Source organism: Lithobates pipiens, unplaced genomic scaffold, assembly GCF_037356315.1.
Source record: "Lithobates pipiens isolate NorthernLeopardFrog02 unplaced genomic scaffold, aLitPip1_a1.2 Scaffold_19, whole genome shotgun sequence".
Taxonomy (NCBI): Eukaryota; Metazoa; Chordata; class Amphibia; order Anura; family Ranidae; genus Lithobates; species Lithobates pipiens.
Window position 1 is genome coordinate 450,072,646 of NW_027507764.1, and position 17,070 is coordinate 450,089,715.

General features: G+C 43.1%; 1 protein-coding gene across 2 annotated transcripts in view; it reads left to right on the top strand.

Annotated features, from left to right (window-relative positions):
• The first annotated feature begins 4,921 nt into the window (after positions 1 to 4,921).
• Positions 4,922 to 17,070, top strand: part of LYN (LYN proto-oncogene, Src family tyrosine kinase) — a 140,005-nt gene continuing 127,856 nt past the window's right edge. For both annotated transcript variants that reach the window (XM_077492711.1, XM_077492713.1), the window contains exon 1: positions 4,922 to 5,135. The gene's annotated coding sequence lies outside the window, so the exon portion shown is untranslated. The remainder of the gene's footprint in view (positions 5,136 to 17,070) is intronic.

Sequence of the window (17,070 nt, forward strand, 5' to 3'; positions counted from 1 at the left end):
CCTCAGCTTCTTTAGCAAGGCAGTGGTCATATTGGAGGTGTGTTTGGGGTCGTTATCATGTTGGAACTGTAGGTCCCCAGCATCGGAAGGACTCACACCATGACACTCCCACCACTATGCTTGACTGTATGCAAGACACACTTGTCTTTGTACACCTCACCTGGTTGCGCCACACACGCTTGACACCATCTGAACCAAATAGGTTTATCGTGGTCTCATCAGACCCCAGGACATGGTTCCAGTAATCCAGTAATCCATGTCCTTAGTCTGCTTGTCTTAAGTGAACTGTTTGCAGGCTTTCTTGTGCATCATCTTTAGAAGAGGCTTCCTTCTGGGACGACAGCCATACAGACCAATTTGATGCAGTGTGCGCTGTATGGTCTGAGCACTGACAGGCTGACCCCCTCAATCCCTTCAACCTCTCCAGCAATGCTGGCAGCACTCATACGTCTATTTCCCAAAGACAACCTCTGGATATGACGCTGAGCATGTGCACTCAACTTCTTTGGTCAACCATGGCGAGGCCTGTTCTGAGTGGAACCTGTCCTGAGTGGAAGTGGAACCTGTCCTGTTAAACCGCTGTGTGGTCTTGGCCATCATGATGCAGCTCAGTTTAGGGTTTTGGCAATCTTCTTATAGCCTAGGCCATCTTTATGTAGAGCAACAATTCTTTTTTTCAGAGCCTCAGGGAGTTTTTTTGCCATGAGGTGCCATGTTGAACTTCCAGTGACCAATATGAGAGAGTGAGAGCGATAACACCAAATTTAAAACACATGCTCCCCATTCATACCTGAGACCTTGTAACACAAACGAGTCACATGAGATTGGGGAGGGAAAATGGCTAATTGTGCCCAAATTAAGACATTTTCACTTAGGGGTGTACTGACGTTTGTTGCCAGCAATCTAGAAACTAATGGCTGCATGTTGAGTTATTTTGAGGGGACAGCAAATTTACACTGTTATACAAGCTGTACGCTCACTACTTTACATTGTAGCAAAGTGTAATTTCTTCAGCATTGTCGAATGAAAAGATATAATAAAATATTTACAAAAATGTGATGGGTGTACTCTTTTTGGTGAGATACTGTATGTGTGCACGGACACGTGGGCCAACATGCATCGGCAGAAAAAAAAACCCCACCAAACTCCTCTATGAGCAGCACTGTGCATGAGGTCTAAGAATAATCTTGTAGAGAAAAAATTTGAAAAAACATCCAACAATCTCAAAAATCAGTGATTATTCTGAATTAATTTTCTACTTCCAGGTAAGAATATGGAGAAAAGGAGAATAATCACTATTAGAATGAGACTATATTGCTGCAATCTGGTACAGGAGCAGATTCATCAGTGAGTCTAAAACTAAGACTTTAGAGTAGCATCTATATTTAAACCATATCTAAACCTATAAACAAACATATAATATATTGCAGATTACCAGTTCTTAGATGTAGTGGTTGCATTCATTTTTTAAGGTTTTTAACTTTATTTTTACCTGGTGATTCTGCCAATACCACGCTTCCTTGTCCTAAGGTGACAATTCTCTGCTAGAGGCTGCTCTCCTGTTTTGGACTTGAAACACCTTTCCTTCTCTTTATCTCCATTACATAGAGGGGCGATGCTTTGTAGTTCATAGAGGATAGCTGAGATTGATAGAATTGTTAAAGATTATTATTATTATTATTACACAGGATTTATATAGTGCCAGCGGTTTGCACAGCACTTTACAACATCGAGATGGCTGATGGGGAAGAACAGACTACTGGGAGTGGCAATAAGAGGCCTTGTCTGAGGCCTTGCGTGCTCTCTTGGGACCCCGGTGTGGATCTCTGTCCAGGGATTCTGTGACTGTGTGAGCTGCAGCTGAGTCATGGCTTGCACCAGCAGACCCATCCAGCAGATATTCGGAGGGACACCTGTGGGCAGCACTCCTTGGCTGCTCATCTTGTTCCAATCTGGGGAGCAGGCAATAGCCCAACCTTATAGACATGGCTCAAGTCCTGCGGGAACGCATGGGAACGGAGTTCTTGTACTTTTTCCACAACAGGAACTCAGTTCCCATTAGCAGCCGTATCATGCAAGACTTTAAAGTATGCGAGCTGTGTGGCAGGTGCTACACCAGCAGCTGCCGACACAGCTCGCAATAGTAAGTGCCCCACATGAGGGGTGGACTGACCATTCAGGCATTGCCAGTAGGGGGCCCCATGACAGCTTCCTCTTCGATCTACCTGTCAATCACATCTAGCTGACGGGTAGATCAGGTCAATGCTGCTAAGAGATTGTATTTAGTCAGACCTCTCGTGATGCTCCTCCCGCCGGCTCCTCCTGATTTTCTGTCTCCTCATCCCCCCCCCCCCAGTCTCCTGCATACTTGCTCTGTGTGTCCCGCTGAATCCCCCCTCCTCTATCTTCAGTGCCATTGATGAGAGAACCCAGAGGAGGAGCACAGCTATTCTGCTCACAGGACATGCAGGGAGAGAGGTGAGCTGAGAGAGGAACATCAGTTTGGGGTGGTAAGCTGGGCACAATACCTGGCAAAGTTTAATGCCAGGAGGGAAGTTTATGTCGCAATATGTGAAGGGTTGGAATAGCAGCGAGTGTGTGTTGGAGCCCTGCAGAGTTTTCAGCCCCCTAAGATAACATACATCTCCTAAGCAGGAACAAATCACTATCTCCCTAAGCATTCTGTCCAGATAATGTGCAGTTCATTTATGACCTTTCCTTTTAACCCTGTGTTATGCAAACTCTGTTCAATGAAAAGTGTAAACTCACCACATAAACACTCTATATACAAAATAACATTCCCCAATAAGGATCAGAACACGATGTTCACATTTGCATGGAAGCACAATTGAATGAATGCTGATTATTCAGAGAATTACCGTATTTATGTTTATTGAGGATTGTTTTTTTAATGTACTAACAGTTAAGCTTCATACACACAATACGAAAATTGGAAGAAAAATACCACTTTTGAAGCGTTCCTGTATATGATCGTATCATTATTTTATTTTTTTGGTGAGCGAGTGGATCTTGGCTGGGAGTTCCCACACTTTTTTCCCCAGGACTTGACCCCTGGTTATAGACACCATTGCATCCTCCACCATCTAATATCTGTAGTGCCAAAAATCTTGGCCAAACCTCATAGACACTTTATACAGACATCGCTACTTTCTAGCCACCTGCTTTTACTTGTAGTTCTACAACATCTTTAGGGGGACAACATCTTTAGGAGGACAACATCTTGGCGATTCCAGCAGCAGTTTGTACAACACAGGAAGATTTGCTTCTTTGTTTATTCATAATCAATTGATTTAGGTTGCTTTGCTCTTCCATTCAGAAATTCTCTGAATACAGTTGCCTCTCAGTTATTGATAATGTTTCTATAAGTGACATCATTCTAAATTGTAAACTAGTGTTGAACTACCAATATTCTTATTTCACCCAGTAAACAAGTTCATTGATTTCAATTAATTCTGGTGTATCTGTTTTATTACCAACATTTAAAAAATGAAAATGCCTGTACCAAGGGTGTCAGAGGTGGCAGAGGACTTGCAGGGTTAGAGAAACCAGTGGGGTATTGATTTAACCAGCCACCCTGACGAGGGCAGCGCTACATGTATATAATTTATGAGTTTCACTTTTTGAATTGAATTGCTGAAATAAACCAACTTTTTGATTGCACAGAGCAGCACTGATCCTTATCTTGGGTCGCCCCCCACCAGCACTCCTTGCTATGAGGGCACTTGTGCAAGCTTTATCCCGAGCCGTGCCCTGTGCTTGGCCCTGCTGCCTCATCAGTGGCTACAATTTACAGCAGCAGGAGCCATTATTGTCTCTGAGCCTAGGAGGAGGGAGAGAGCAAAGAGAGCCACTGCTCTTGGGCACATCGCTGGATCGCGATTGGGCTCAGGTAAGGGGGGGGGGGTTGCTGTGGGAGGAGCTGGAAGGCAGGGTTCTCCAGACTTTCTATACAAGGACCCAGTTTACTGTCCTTCAGACTTTGGGGGAGTGGGGGGGGGGGGGGGGGGCTGGACTGTGGCCACAGGAATCAGAAAATGTCCTGGCATCAGTGAGTGCAAACAAATGCCCCATCTTTGGTGTCAGTGGGAGGAATAATGCTCCATCGTTGGTGTAATTGGGTAAACTGTGCCCCATTGTTGGTTTCATTGGGAGGAATTGTGCCCTTGCTTTGGTGTCAGTGGGGAGAATTATGCCCCATAGTTGGTGTCAGAGGATGAAATATTCCCCCAAGGGCTGCATAAGAGCAGGCAAAGGGCCGCATTTGGCCCCCGGGCCACAGTTTGGAGACCACTGCATTAAGGTAAAAAAACTTCTGTTGTTAGAACCATTTTAAACATTTCTATGTAAAATTCCATAATATACTTATAAACATATATTGCAGCTATTTATTATTTATTAAACTACATAATTTATTATTTATTGAATTATATTATTATTGTGTCACTTTACAACCTCTGAAGAACAAGTCCAAACAATTAACACCAAGATGGAAGAGGTCTTCCTGTACTCCAATTTTCTATTCTCGTGGTATACCTATCAATTCTGGCAAACAATAAAATTGTCTCTACTATAAACTACCTATATTTGGCGCATGTATCAATATTTGTAATGAATGCGTTGTACGCTCTTTGTGAATTTGTCACGCGTCTTCCAACAGCATGTACGTGACCAGTAAATTGTCAGAAATTGTCTGAATCACCCTGTATTGATTTGTGCATAGAGAAAAACTGTATGTAATATCAGATACACTGCCCTACCCAGAACAGTGCAACTGTTCCATTGCACCACCACACTATTTTCCATTTGTTTAAAAAGTTTCTGCCCTCTAGACTGTAAAACTCTATGCAAATCCAGCGAATAGATACACACCAGGAAGTAAAGGCTAAAAAAAAAAATCTAGCCAGCCCCAGTTAGATAGCTGAAGTTCCTTCTAGTGACCGGCTCAGGGGAAGCAGCCTGTGCTCTTGCTGCATTCCTATCTCCTATTGTTGTTTAAATCCAGCAAGAATTCTATTTTCCGGACTGCTGTGGGACGTGTACTCATCCACACCTTGGTTTGCTTTATCCTGGCTACTCCCGGCAGCTGAGGGGACTCTGTAAGCAGCAGAAATAGAGTGAGTACCAGTGATCAGCTTTCCTTTCTGCTTTTATATATGTACAGTATCTAGGTGCACCTGTTACAGGAGCTCATAAAAGTCCCAGGCTTTGCCTTGTTGACACGAAAACAAGATTTAATGAGTTGACGGTAAACCGCCAACATCCCATGTGCTATTCTGTCCTACTGATTTGGATTGTAAGGCTACATTCAGATGAGTGTAAAAATGTTACTGATTTTATTACGCTTGTTTTTTTTCTAGCACAAAAGTTCCTGTATAATGATCAGTAAATACTTGCGTACTATTGTTCTGTTTTTATTTTTATTTTTTTTCGAATACTTTAACTGGCATACATATATGCATATGTTCTCAGATGCAGATTTTTGGATTTTGTGTTATGGATCTGAACACTGTGCATGTTTACACACTTGTGTGAATGTCTCCATTGAAAACAATGCAATTGCATTCAGGTCTAAAAAAAAATAAAAAGGCTTGTAAATAAAAAATGTTTTACAGCCGTGTAAATGAGACCTTATAACATTCCTAAGGAATTGTCTCGTGTCTACTGATCTTGTTGTAATATTCATATTAGAGTTGAGCTTAAAGTCAGCATTTAGCTAGGTTAGGTCTCATCTGGTCAGTATGTGAGCCGGATAAGTCTATGGCAGCCGGAGGAACCCTTGAAATAACCTTTGGGTCTCAGAGAACCCCTGTTAATAATGACTTTATCTATAGTTCATGGTCACAGGTGGTCAAAAAGATGACTGTTCTCAGTGGTTTCTCATCTGGGAGGCAGAAATTGCTAAATTCTCTTCTAGCAGCTTCTTGAGGAACCCCTGAAATAACTTTCAAGTCTCAGGAAATGCTTACTAATGGTTAATATATCTACAGCTCATAGCGTGATGGTCACTGGCAAGAAATTATCCTTCTATTCGCGGTCATTGGGTAGAAACCTCCCTTACAAGATCATTGTTGTCGGTAGTTAATAATCTAATGTCGGCTATAAGTGGGTCGAAATTTCAACCCATCTCTGGCTGTTCATGTTCATGAGAAGGTGATCTAAGGCCGTGTACACACGGGTGGACTGTCTGTCCAACTTAGTCCGCTGAAACACATTTCAGCGGACAGTCCGCTCGTGTGTGGGCTTCAGCGGACTTTTTCAGCGTGCAGTCTGGCGGACTAAGTATTTCGGAATTTCCGTAATATTGTCCGTCCAACTTTGGTTTCAGCGGACAGTCCGCTCGTGAGTAGGCTAGTTGGACGGACTAAGTATGGCGCATGCTCAGAAAGGATTTACACGGCGAAAGGTTGCATTGCTGTGTATTGGACTTCCTATTTCTAGTCCCGTCGTACGTGCTGTACACGTCATCGCGCAAGCTTTAGACGGACTGTCTGTTCATCGTGTGTGGTCAAGTCCGTTCATTCGAAAGTAGGACGGACTGTCCGTCGGATTGTCTGACGGACTTAGTTGGCCAGACAGTCCGCCCGTGTGTACGCGGCTTTATGATCGACTTCTCGTAAATGGGCTTGTTGGGGAAAAAAAGATAATTCGGTCAGCGCTGCAGCCTTTTGGCTGCAGCACTGATCAGTGTATTCAGACAGTGGAGGAGACCCCCCTGTCTGGATTCTATAACACAGCAGGGAAGATTCCTCTAACCACCTTGCTTGTGTGGATGAGAGAATATGTTCAGTTTTTTGGCTGATCGGAAAAAAAAAACCCATGTATGCCTAGCTTTGGAGGCAAATGTTGCGCAAATATCACCTAGTAACCTCTAGTGTCCACGGAACCCAGGGATACCACGGAACCTTCATTGAGTAAGGCTGGTCTATTGGGTTTGTAGTTGTGCTACTTGAAGCTATTCCTTACTGTGATGATTACATGGGATAAAACGAATTTAATTTATAAATACAAGTAGTTGTGTATTAAATATATGCAGGGTAGATTATGCTTCCGAAAGTGTTTCTTCAGATCTAACTTCCTGCTGTTTGAAATGCAGAAGTAAAGTTGTTTTGCTGGTGTCGTTTTTAATTTCTTTTATTTATTTTTATTTTTTTAAATCACTGTGATTTGTTGAAAATCAGGGGTTAATAAACCCTAATACAGTATATAAAAATTGATTACAACAGCTTACCTTATTACTTATCTTGTATGCTGCTGCTTCTTCTTCAAAATCTTGCCTTTCTTCTTAATTTAGCTGGTCCATTAATTGCTGCCCCAGATGCCTGGTTTGTGGGTGGTACCACTGTCTTCCAGGGATCCATGGAGCCACCCTAAAGCTTCGTACACACAATTGGATTTTCAGATGGGAATTGTGTGTTGACAGACTGTTGACCTAAGATCCGACTGTTTGTACGCTTCATCGGACAATTGTTGTCGGATTTTCCATGGACAAATGTTGGATGCCAGGCTTATAAATTTTCCGCGGACAGTGATCTCTTGTCAGATTTTCAGATTCTGAGTACACAACTTTGTCAGACAAAAGTCCAAAGTACAAACACTCATGCTCGGAATCAATGGTCACTAAACACAACATTAGCAGAAGGTGCCCAAAGGGTGGCGCTAAAGAGCTGAAAAGCCATGTAGTATGTCACTAGGTTCATGTTTGTTGGTCGACAATTGTGTGCCGTTTTCATGCAAGACAAGTTCATGGCCAACACCCTTCGGACAAAAGTCTAACTCTTTGTCTGCAGAAAATCCGATTGTGTGTACAAGGCTTAACGTGCACTCTCTGGCGAAACAGAGAATCCTCTGATACTGCTTGGGTCCATATGCAAAGGTAACCACGGAAGTGTGCAAATGTGTATATGCTCAGTGGTCTTTGGAGTTATGGGACAAGGATGAGTATCAAGGTGACTACTATATGCAGTGAGGAGTGCACAGGAAGCTAAGGGAAGTGGCACACAGAAACCCAGAGGTTGGGGTAATGAAGATATTTTTTGTTAATGTCGTTAAACTAATTTGAAGTACACAATTGAAATAGCTTGTGTTTTAGTGGTCTATACAAATCCTCCAGGAAACTCTAAGGGCTATGTTATATTAGACTGTTTGGTGCAATACATGTGACCAAAAATAATATACTGACAACATGCCTATCTGCCAGTTTATGGATGGGATGCAGTCTAAAGTCTCATACACACAATCGGATTTTCCGCAGACAAAGCGTCAGACTTTTGTCAGAACGGAGTGTGCCGTGAACTTTTCTTGCATACAAACGGCACACAACTGTCGGCCAACAAACACGAACGTAGTGACATATTACGTGGAATTTCAGCTCTTGAGTGCCACCCTTTGGGCACCTTCTGCTAATGTCGTGTTTGGTAAGCATTGATTCCGAGCATTTTCTATTCCAACATGACCGCACATGAGTGCACAAAGCAAGGTCCATAAAGATACGTGCAAGCGAGTATGGGTTGACTGACCTGTACAGAGTCCTGACCATAACCCGATAGATAACCATTGCAATGAATTAGAGGGGAGACTGCAAGCCAGCCCTTCTCATGCAACATCAAAGCCTGACCTCACAAATGCGCTTCTGGAAGAATGGTCAAACATACATTCCCATAGACGCACTCCTAAACCTTGTGGACGGCCTTCCCAGAAGAGTTGAAGCTGTTAAAGCTGCAAAGGGTGGGCCAACTCAATATTGAACCCTACGGACTAAGACTGGAATGGCATTAAAGTTCATGTGCGTGTAAAGGCAGGCGTCACAATACTTTTAGTAATATAGTGTGTGTGTGTGTGTGTGTATATGTGTATGTATGTGTGTGTGTATATATATATATATATATATATATATATATATATATATATATATATAAAATCTCAGAAATGACTGTCAAAATAACGACTGTATTAAATCAACGGAAAACTACACTTATGACTTGTTTACTTGAACTGGTATTTCATCTGTTCTACTGCATTTTTACATGCTACTGTAATGATATAAAGACAACATTTTTGTATTTTATATTTGGTGTCAATGTGGCAAAACTACCTAAGGAATTGTTGGCGTTCCTAGCTCCACCCACTCCATTGATTCAAGTAGCCAACAGTAAAAAAACATAGAGTAGGATTACCAAGTCAGAAATGTAGTCAGAAGTCGTATATACATTTTAGTCTAACAGCCTGATTTCATTTTGATAAAATCAACACCACCTTTACACAATCTCATATTTCAGAAGAAACCCTTAGTGATTTTTTTTTTGTTGTAAAGTATGTACATTTTCCTGTGTACACTCTCCAGTGAAGTGAGTATTATACATTTTTTGAGGATTAGATAGGGCCAGATGTGAATATAGCTGGCTTATGTCTACAGTATAGTCATCTTTTGTACCTAGTTGTTCAAAAGAAGAACAAAGGACTGCACCCTATTCATTTGCACTGGCTTGTGCTTTGCAGTGCCTGTGTACTTTACAGGAGAATATAATATGTTAAATACAGGCTAAATCAAGCTGTAATATGGTATATACAGGCTAAATCAAGCTGTAATATGGTATATACAGGCTAAATCAAGCTGTAATATGGTATATACAGGCTAAATCAAGCTTTAATATGTTATATACAGGCCGAATCAAGCTCTAATATATTATATACTGGTTATATCAGGGTTCGGGCACACAGCATACACACATGTACTATAATACCTAGTACACACAGGCTGGATTCCAAGAAACATCGGCCAGTTCAATAAAAAATATCAAACATTTGGCCCTTGTGTATGTCAGCCGGTCCATTTGGCTGTCTTCTGTCGGACGAGCATGCTGGGAAACCAGCAGCCGAGTGGCTCACAATGGCAGAGAGCCCTGACCAGAGTGTTCTGGTGGGGGGGGGGGGGGGGGCTGTACCCCTGTCAGAAAACCACAGCTCAGCAGGGGAGTTCGCTCTACTAACGTTAACCTGTTAGTACAGTGGCTCCGACCAGATCTGTCAGTTTTTTTTTTGTTTAAGCCATTGGGCTTTACCAGGCTTAAGGCTTCATTCACCTGGCCATACAAAATGCATATACAAGTGTTTTTTAGCTACAGATCTGAACACAGCTGCATTGTTCTCAATAGAGCCATTCACGCGTAAACATGTTGCTTTAAGATCCGTAACACAGTATCCTAAAATCCGCATCTAACAACATGCACTTTACATGCCTACGGCTATGAATGCATGTATACGCATTTGTAGGCACGTAAATTAAGTCTAAACAAAGGGTAAAAATAAATTCTCATAAAAACAAAGTTATCTACACAAATGCATCTTTACGTACTGTTATGCCGTGTACACACGACCAGACTTTTGGACGGACTAGGTCTGACGGTCTTCCCGACTGAACTTTCGGCGGAAGTCCGACAGACTTTTTGAACGAGCGGACTTGGCCACACACGACCGGACTAAGTCCGTTCAAAAGTCCTTTAGTTTTGAACGTGATGTAAACGGGACTAAACAAGGAAGTTCAATAGCCAGTAGCCAATAGCTGCCCTTGCATCGCATTTGGTCTGTTTGTCGAACAGTTTTCCAGATTCTTAGTCCGTCGGACTTCAGTTCATCGGATACATTTGAAACATGTTCTATTTCTAGGTCCGTCTGATTTTTTTTTAATAAAAAGCGGTCGGACTAGTCCACACATGATCAAATTGTCTGACGGACTGATCCTGACGGACCTAGTCTGCCACAAAGTCCAGTCGTGTGCACGCGGCATAAGTATTTCACTAATCATTACACAGGAAATTTTCTACTAGAAGACACATTTTTTTATTGCCATGTAAATAAAGCCTGACCTATAAGAATCATATGTGTGAGCATTTTTTTTAAAAGTAGCTTTTAAGATATCCCTATTTTGTAAAAAAAATCCATACACATCCACTACTCAATGGTCCTGAAATCTACTTTTCACCAAATAATGTCTTACTAAGTTTCTATGTTTTTCTGCCTCCTTGTGCAATCTTCCATGAGCCCCTAAACCTCCGCCCCCCCCCCCCCTCACTGTTGCAGTCCACGTTAGTTGTGGTCTAGTTAATCAACCTCATTGTGTGTCCTCTCCTCCTCTCATTATAATGCATAGATTGTTTAGAATAAGCCATGATGTACTATCTGTGCTCTAGTCAGAGGCTATGTTTCCACTGGTGTGCGGTGCTGTTGGCCATTGCAGGCCCTTGCATCTGTGTGTGTGGTCAGTAAGCGTGCTGCCATACATTGACTCATTTCCTGCTACGCACGTCGACTGATGTAATCTCTGGCCATTTATGCTGAAAAGTGGTGTTCATTCTGTCAAACTTCTGACAGGAAAAAGAAAAAGGGTGTGCATATGTTCAACATTTCTATGTAATAATAATTCCCTGTATTCCCAGGGCTCAGCAATGAATCTCAGATATGAGAGTTTGCCTACTTGTGGTACAAAAGACAGGTTAGGCTGAACAGTAGTCTGTGATTTGCAACTCTTGTGACAGGAAATCTCAAAAGAGTTGCCTTTTTTTTGGAGGGGGGGATTCTTAGAAATGTGGTTTAAAGTGGAACTTTACATTGTTCTTTAGCAAGGAACATGCATTCCACATTAATATTTACACTACCAAAATTGGAGGGTGCTGTAAGTTGCCTCCAGCTTTGTTCGTGTTTCTTCTTGCTGGAGGCTGCCATTTTGCTGAAGCCCTGAGCCCCTAAAACAGAGTAAACCTTTAGTCTGTCTGCAGATTGGCCTGTACAAATTCAGCACAGTGCCAAAAAATAGAGAGCAACTGAGCATGTGCAGAGCAGGGTAAGACAGTGTATTACTGGATTAGTATGGGCACTTAAAAAAAAATACATTGCTATACTAGCAAAAGGGGCCAGACTGAAGTGATCTAGGAGAATTTAATTTTCTGACCAAAGTTCCACTTTAATAACAGTGGTAACCATGAAAATGAGGACCCCACTGAAAAAGCAGTGAGAGAGAGGCTGGGTGAATGTGAAGTACTACAATGAATTATGTTGGGCTACATACACATGGGTACTTTGTTCATGCAGCATTAAAGGGGTTGTAAACTTTTGTGCTTTTTCACCTTAGTGCATCCTATGCATTAAGGTGAAAAAACACCTGCCAGTGACCGGCCCCTCAGCCCCCCCGTTTTACTTACCTGAGCCCTGGAACTTGACCCGGTGGGATGCGCCATCTCTCTGCCCGGGGTTCTCGGCTCATGATTGGATAGATTGATAGTACAGACATTGGCTCCCACTGCTGTCAATCAAATCCAATAATGCTGGGGGGGGGGCTGAGTCATACATGGACACCAAATGCTGAACTCGGGAGCGTGCCCACAAAGTAACCCCCTAGAGAGAGCACTACTCCTAGGGGGTTATCTGATGTGGGGAGGAGCCACAAGAGCCGCCGGGGGACCCCAGAAGACAAGGTTCAAGGCCACACTGTGCAAAACGAGCTGCACAGTGGAGGTAAGTATGATATGTTTGTTATTTTAAAAAAAAAAAACCCTTATGACTTTAACAGGCTGCGTATTTTTGATGCTTTGAATGTCCTGGTGCTGGGTACAGCAGTTTTTTAGACATAATGGGTAAAGCGCCTGTGCACAGCTTTGCACGGGCTATTTGTGTAAGGTAGTGCACACATGCAAATGTTTTGTAATGTTTTGAACACACTTCACCTGTACTTGGGGCATTACGTCTGTGTAAGACATTACTTGGGGCATACCGTAGATGCCTACACCTGACTTCACCCATTCATGTGTATGGGCAGCTGTATGCAGCACCCAGAAATTCCGGCCACCAAAATATGCAGCTTGTTTACACAACATGGACAAATGCGCCAATGTGCTTGTAGCCTAACACGATTTGTGCATTTTTCAATCCCATTCAGGTCTGTGTGGCCAAAAATGCTTGACTCTGTCTGAAAAAAGCTTGTGTACTTTTTCTAACAGTCGTTGAACTACAAATGACAGAGCATTCAGATGTGAACAAGCAGAATTTAAAACAATGGGATTTTTCATGTTGAGCATTGTTGCACCAAGGCACACAAAGTGCCTCCAGACACAATCACCAGAGGCGGTCGCTCACCTTAAGAACAGGCACAAAGAGCTGCGCAGCTGTCAATCTCAGCAGCAGGAATCAGTAGATTGCTGCGGCTGGAATTCACAGAGTGGCAAAATGGCCGTGCAAATGGTGACACTTAAAGTGGGAGTCCGGCGTTTTTTTTTTTTTTAAAGCCAGCAGCTACAAATACTGCAGCTGCTGACTTTTAAAATAATGACACTTACCCGCCCAGCGCGCCCGCGATGTTGGCACCCGAAGCCGATCTCTCGATCGTCTCTCGGGTGCTGCCGCAATCTTGGGTATGGGAATCAGGAAGTGGAGCCTTGCGGCTTCATTTCCCGGTTCCCTACTGCGCATGCGCGAGTCGCGCTGTGCAATAAGGATGGTCCCCGCTGTCTCTGGGATCCGTGTGTTTCCCAGCAGGCAGCGGGGGACCTTTGGAAAGGGGCGTAGATTCTGCGGAAAGGGGCGTACCTTCTGCAGAATCTACGCCGGAAGTGGGAGCAGATACCTGTACTGTACAGGTACCTGCACCCCCCTCCCCCCTGAAAGGTGCCAATTGTGGCGCCGGAGGGGGGGTGGGGTTCCAATGAGCGGAAGCTCCACTTTAGGGTGGACCTCTGCTTTAAAAAAAGAAGGTTCTATTCTAGTATGTTATGGGGGTAATCATGCAGGCTTGCTCCCAAGCTGGGTCTGTCTGTCCATTGACACACAGAGCACAGCTTGGCCCGCCCCCACTCCCTCCTCACTGGCTGTGATTGAGCCAATAGCACCCTCTGCTGTCTCTGACCAGTGAGAAGTGAGAGACCCAAGAAAGCCACTGCTTTCCTGTACATTGCTGGTAGGGTTGCACCGATACCACCACCAGCCGCCGAGGGACCCCAGAAGAGCAGGTTCGGGGCCACTCTGTGCAAAACTAGCTGCACAGTGGAGGTAGGTATAACATGTTTGTTATTTAAAAAAAAAAAAAAAAAAAATTCACTATACAATCCCTTTAATGCAGAGAAGGTAAAAAAACCTTCAGCCTTTAGAACCATTTTAACTCCAAAAAGTACCTTCTGTTGCTCTCAGCCTCTTCCAGATCTCCAGAATCTCTTTTTTTTTGCTACTGCTGTGAACTGACTTCCTGTTAGAGGGAGAGCTAGTAGCCACATTTGTTCTCCATGGTCCCACTGTATGTAAAAATTATACCTGCCCCCCGATTGCTAGTGGATGTGTATGGATTAATTTTGGAGAATAAGGCTGTCGATTAGAGTAACTTCAACTGAGTTTCAAGAGAATCCAAGGGAGATTGTACAATCAGATTGTAATGTGTGCATGCTGACCAGCTATCATTTTAATGCATAAGTAGTTTCACTGAGCATGTGGAAACATTTTAAAGAACCTTCTAACATAATGAAGACATATGTAGATCGTGTTTCAGATCTCTGAAAATATTAGCTTCTAAAAGTAGATAATAAGGCCTTTATGTAATGTTATAATAGTGGATTTACAGTTGCATGCATTAATATAAATCAAGATTAGTATACTTACATCAGACTACATGAGTTTAGATCAGTTAAAATATTTCCTACCCAGCAATCTGATATGCGATATGCACAGATTATTTGCTTCCGTGTGCAGAGGACAAATATATTGCACATAGCATAATGTCACAATGTTGTTAGCCATGTAAATCACACTATTTCTAAACATCCTACACACACTTCATTAATACACATATGTACTGCTTGTGGGAAAGGAGCCTTTAGGGTTTTAGTATTCCAAGACCATGTGAGATGTAGCAGGACTTTTCTCTCGGAATAATTGAACAGCTAACCTATGCCAGGGCTGCTGATAAGGCAGTACAGCCAGCCCTCCTGTACTGGGCCCGTGCCCCATCATTTGTAAGGGGGGACCTAGGCACCTGGCAAGCAGGAGGGTCAGCTAAACTGCTTTATTCCAGACACTTGTGAGTCTTGTGGATCCCCCTGCAGCACTGATGGCTTCAACTCCTCTTACTTCCTGTGACTTTGCTGCAGGAGGATCGGTTCCAAGAGGAAAGAAGCCGGCAGCGCTGTGGGGGAAAGGGTCACACAGGGAGGTCTGGACAGCAGATGGAAAGGGTACGTTTTCTAGAACCACTCCCCCTGCAGTGCAGCCAAAGGGATAAAGAGGAGGAGAAGCTGGCAGCGCTGCAGAGGGAGGCAGAAGAGGATCAATGACTGCAGTAAGACAGTACAGCCAGCCCTCCTGCTCAGCAGTTGCATGGGCCCCCCTTTTGAACTGATGCACCCCAGGCCCAGTACAGGAGGGCCGGCTGTACTGCCTTATCAGTGGCCCTGGTGTGGACATTAGGAGGAGTTTCCACCCCCTGTTCGATTTTTGTATTTGAATTTAGGGAATGCGGTAGGAGGAACTGGAATGCGCAAAGGTGAGCAGGAATACCCAACACATCCAGGTGGACAGGGACAGAGGTGGGTGTTATGGCAGGGGAATCACCCTGTGGAACATTCAGGTTAGAAGCCAGAGCCTGGTTGACCCCACCAGGCTTTACCTCTAGCTAAAAGTACGCTTTTGGGTGGACTAACCCTTTAAACCAACTTTCATATATAACAACTCGAGGGATTGTGCAGGTGAGAAAATATTATTTTCTTTCATATATTCAGCTTACATTTTAGATCAGTTTGAGACACTTGTAAGTTCTATCACCAGTGCTTCTGACTTCCTTTTGAGCTGCATTTGACCTTTTAGGGTTAGTCTCCCATTATTGGTGTCAGTGGGAGGAATAGTGCCCCACCATTGGAGTTAGTGTAAAGAATAGTGCCCCGTCAACGATGTCAGTGGGAGTAAGAGTACCCTATCATTGGTTTTCAATTGGTAGAAAAGTGCCCCATTGCTGGTGCCAGTGGAAGGAACAGTGCCCAATCATTGGTGTCACTGGAAGGAATAGGACCCCATCATCTTTGTTTCTGAGAGAAATAGTGTTCCATTGTTTATATCAGTGGGAAGAATTAAGCCCCACTGTTGGTGTCAGTGAAAGGAATAATGTGCCATTGCTGGTGCCAGTTGGAAGCATAGTGGTTTTGTATCAGTGGGGGGAATAGTGCCCCCACTATTAGAGCATGATAAAAGCAAGCCAAGGCCTGGATTCGGCCACAGGCCACAGTTTGGAGACCACTGGTTTAGGTGAACTGTATTCTAATATGTAGTCTTTGCAAACGTGAGGATCTGATCACGGAATAAAAATAAAAAATAAACTTCAAATGACCCTCTGGTCACCTTTCATTCGGATCCCTCGTTCTCTGCATGTTGTATGTTCTTCCCATTTCTGCTTAAAATTTGGTACCAGGAGAAGTGATTAGACATTTGGATAATTGTATGGAAAATAATCCCCTGTTTAATTATTAATGGGTAACTCCACTTTCATGGACAAAAAAAAAGCAAACAAAAAAATAATATAACATATATAGTTGTGACACAAGTCATATTGTAATGTTATTAAAAATTTACCTTTCCTTTTTAATCTGCAGCGCCTTCATTTTTTGTAAAATGCAATGCAATATGGCTACCTGGAGGCATTCTGTGCACAGATGGTGTATTAATGTATGATGGTGTAGGCCCCCAGATATGTCATTTCCTGCTTGTGTGATTGACTGATTCACTGAAGTCAGATTTTGAGCATCCTTGCAACAAAAAATTTAATTTGTGGTGAGATATTCCCAAAGTGAAATCACATCTAAAGGAATGCAGTCCTTGCCACTTTCCTCATTAGAACCCTGCATGTGTAGAAGTTGATTGATAATTATAAAGTCACTCCGATACAGATTCATTTTGCCCATGTACACAGATAAACAATCCGCTATTTCTTCAGAGTAACAAAGCTTGTTAAAATTCTTGCAATGTACATACCCAGAGGGAAATCTTTTTTTCTCAACAAAAGTGGAGTTGCTCTTTAAGCTGTACACA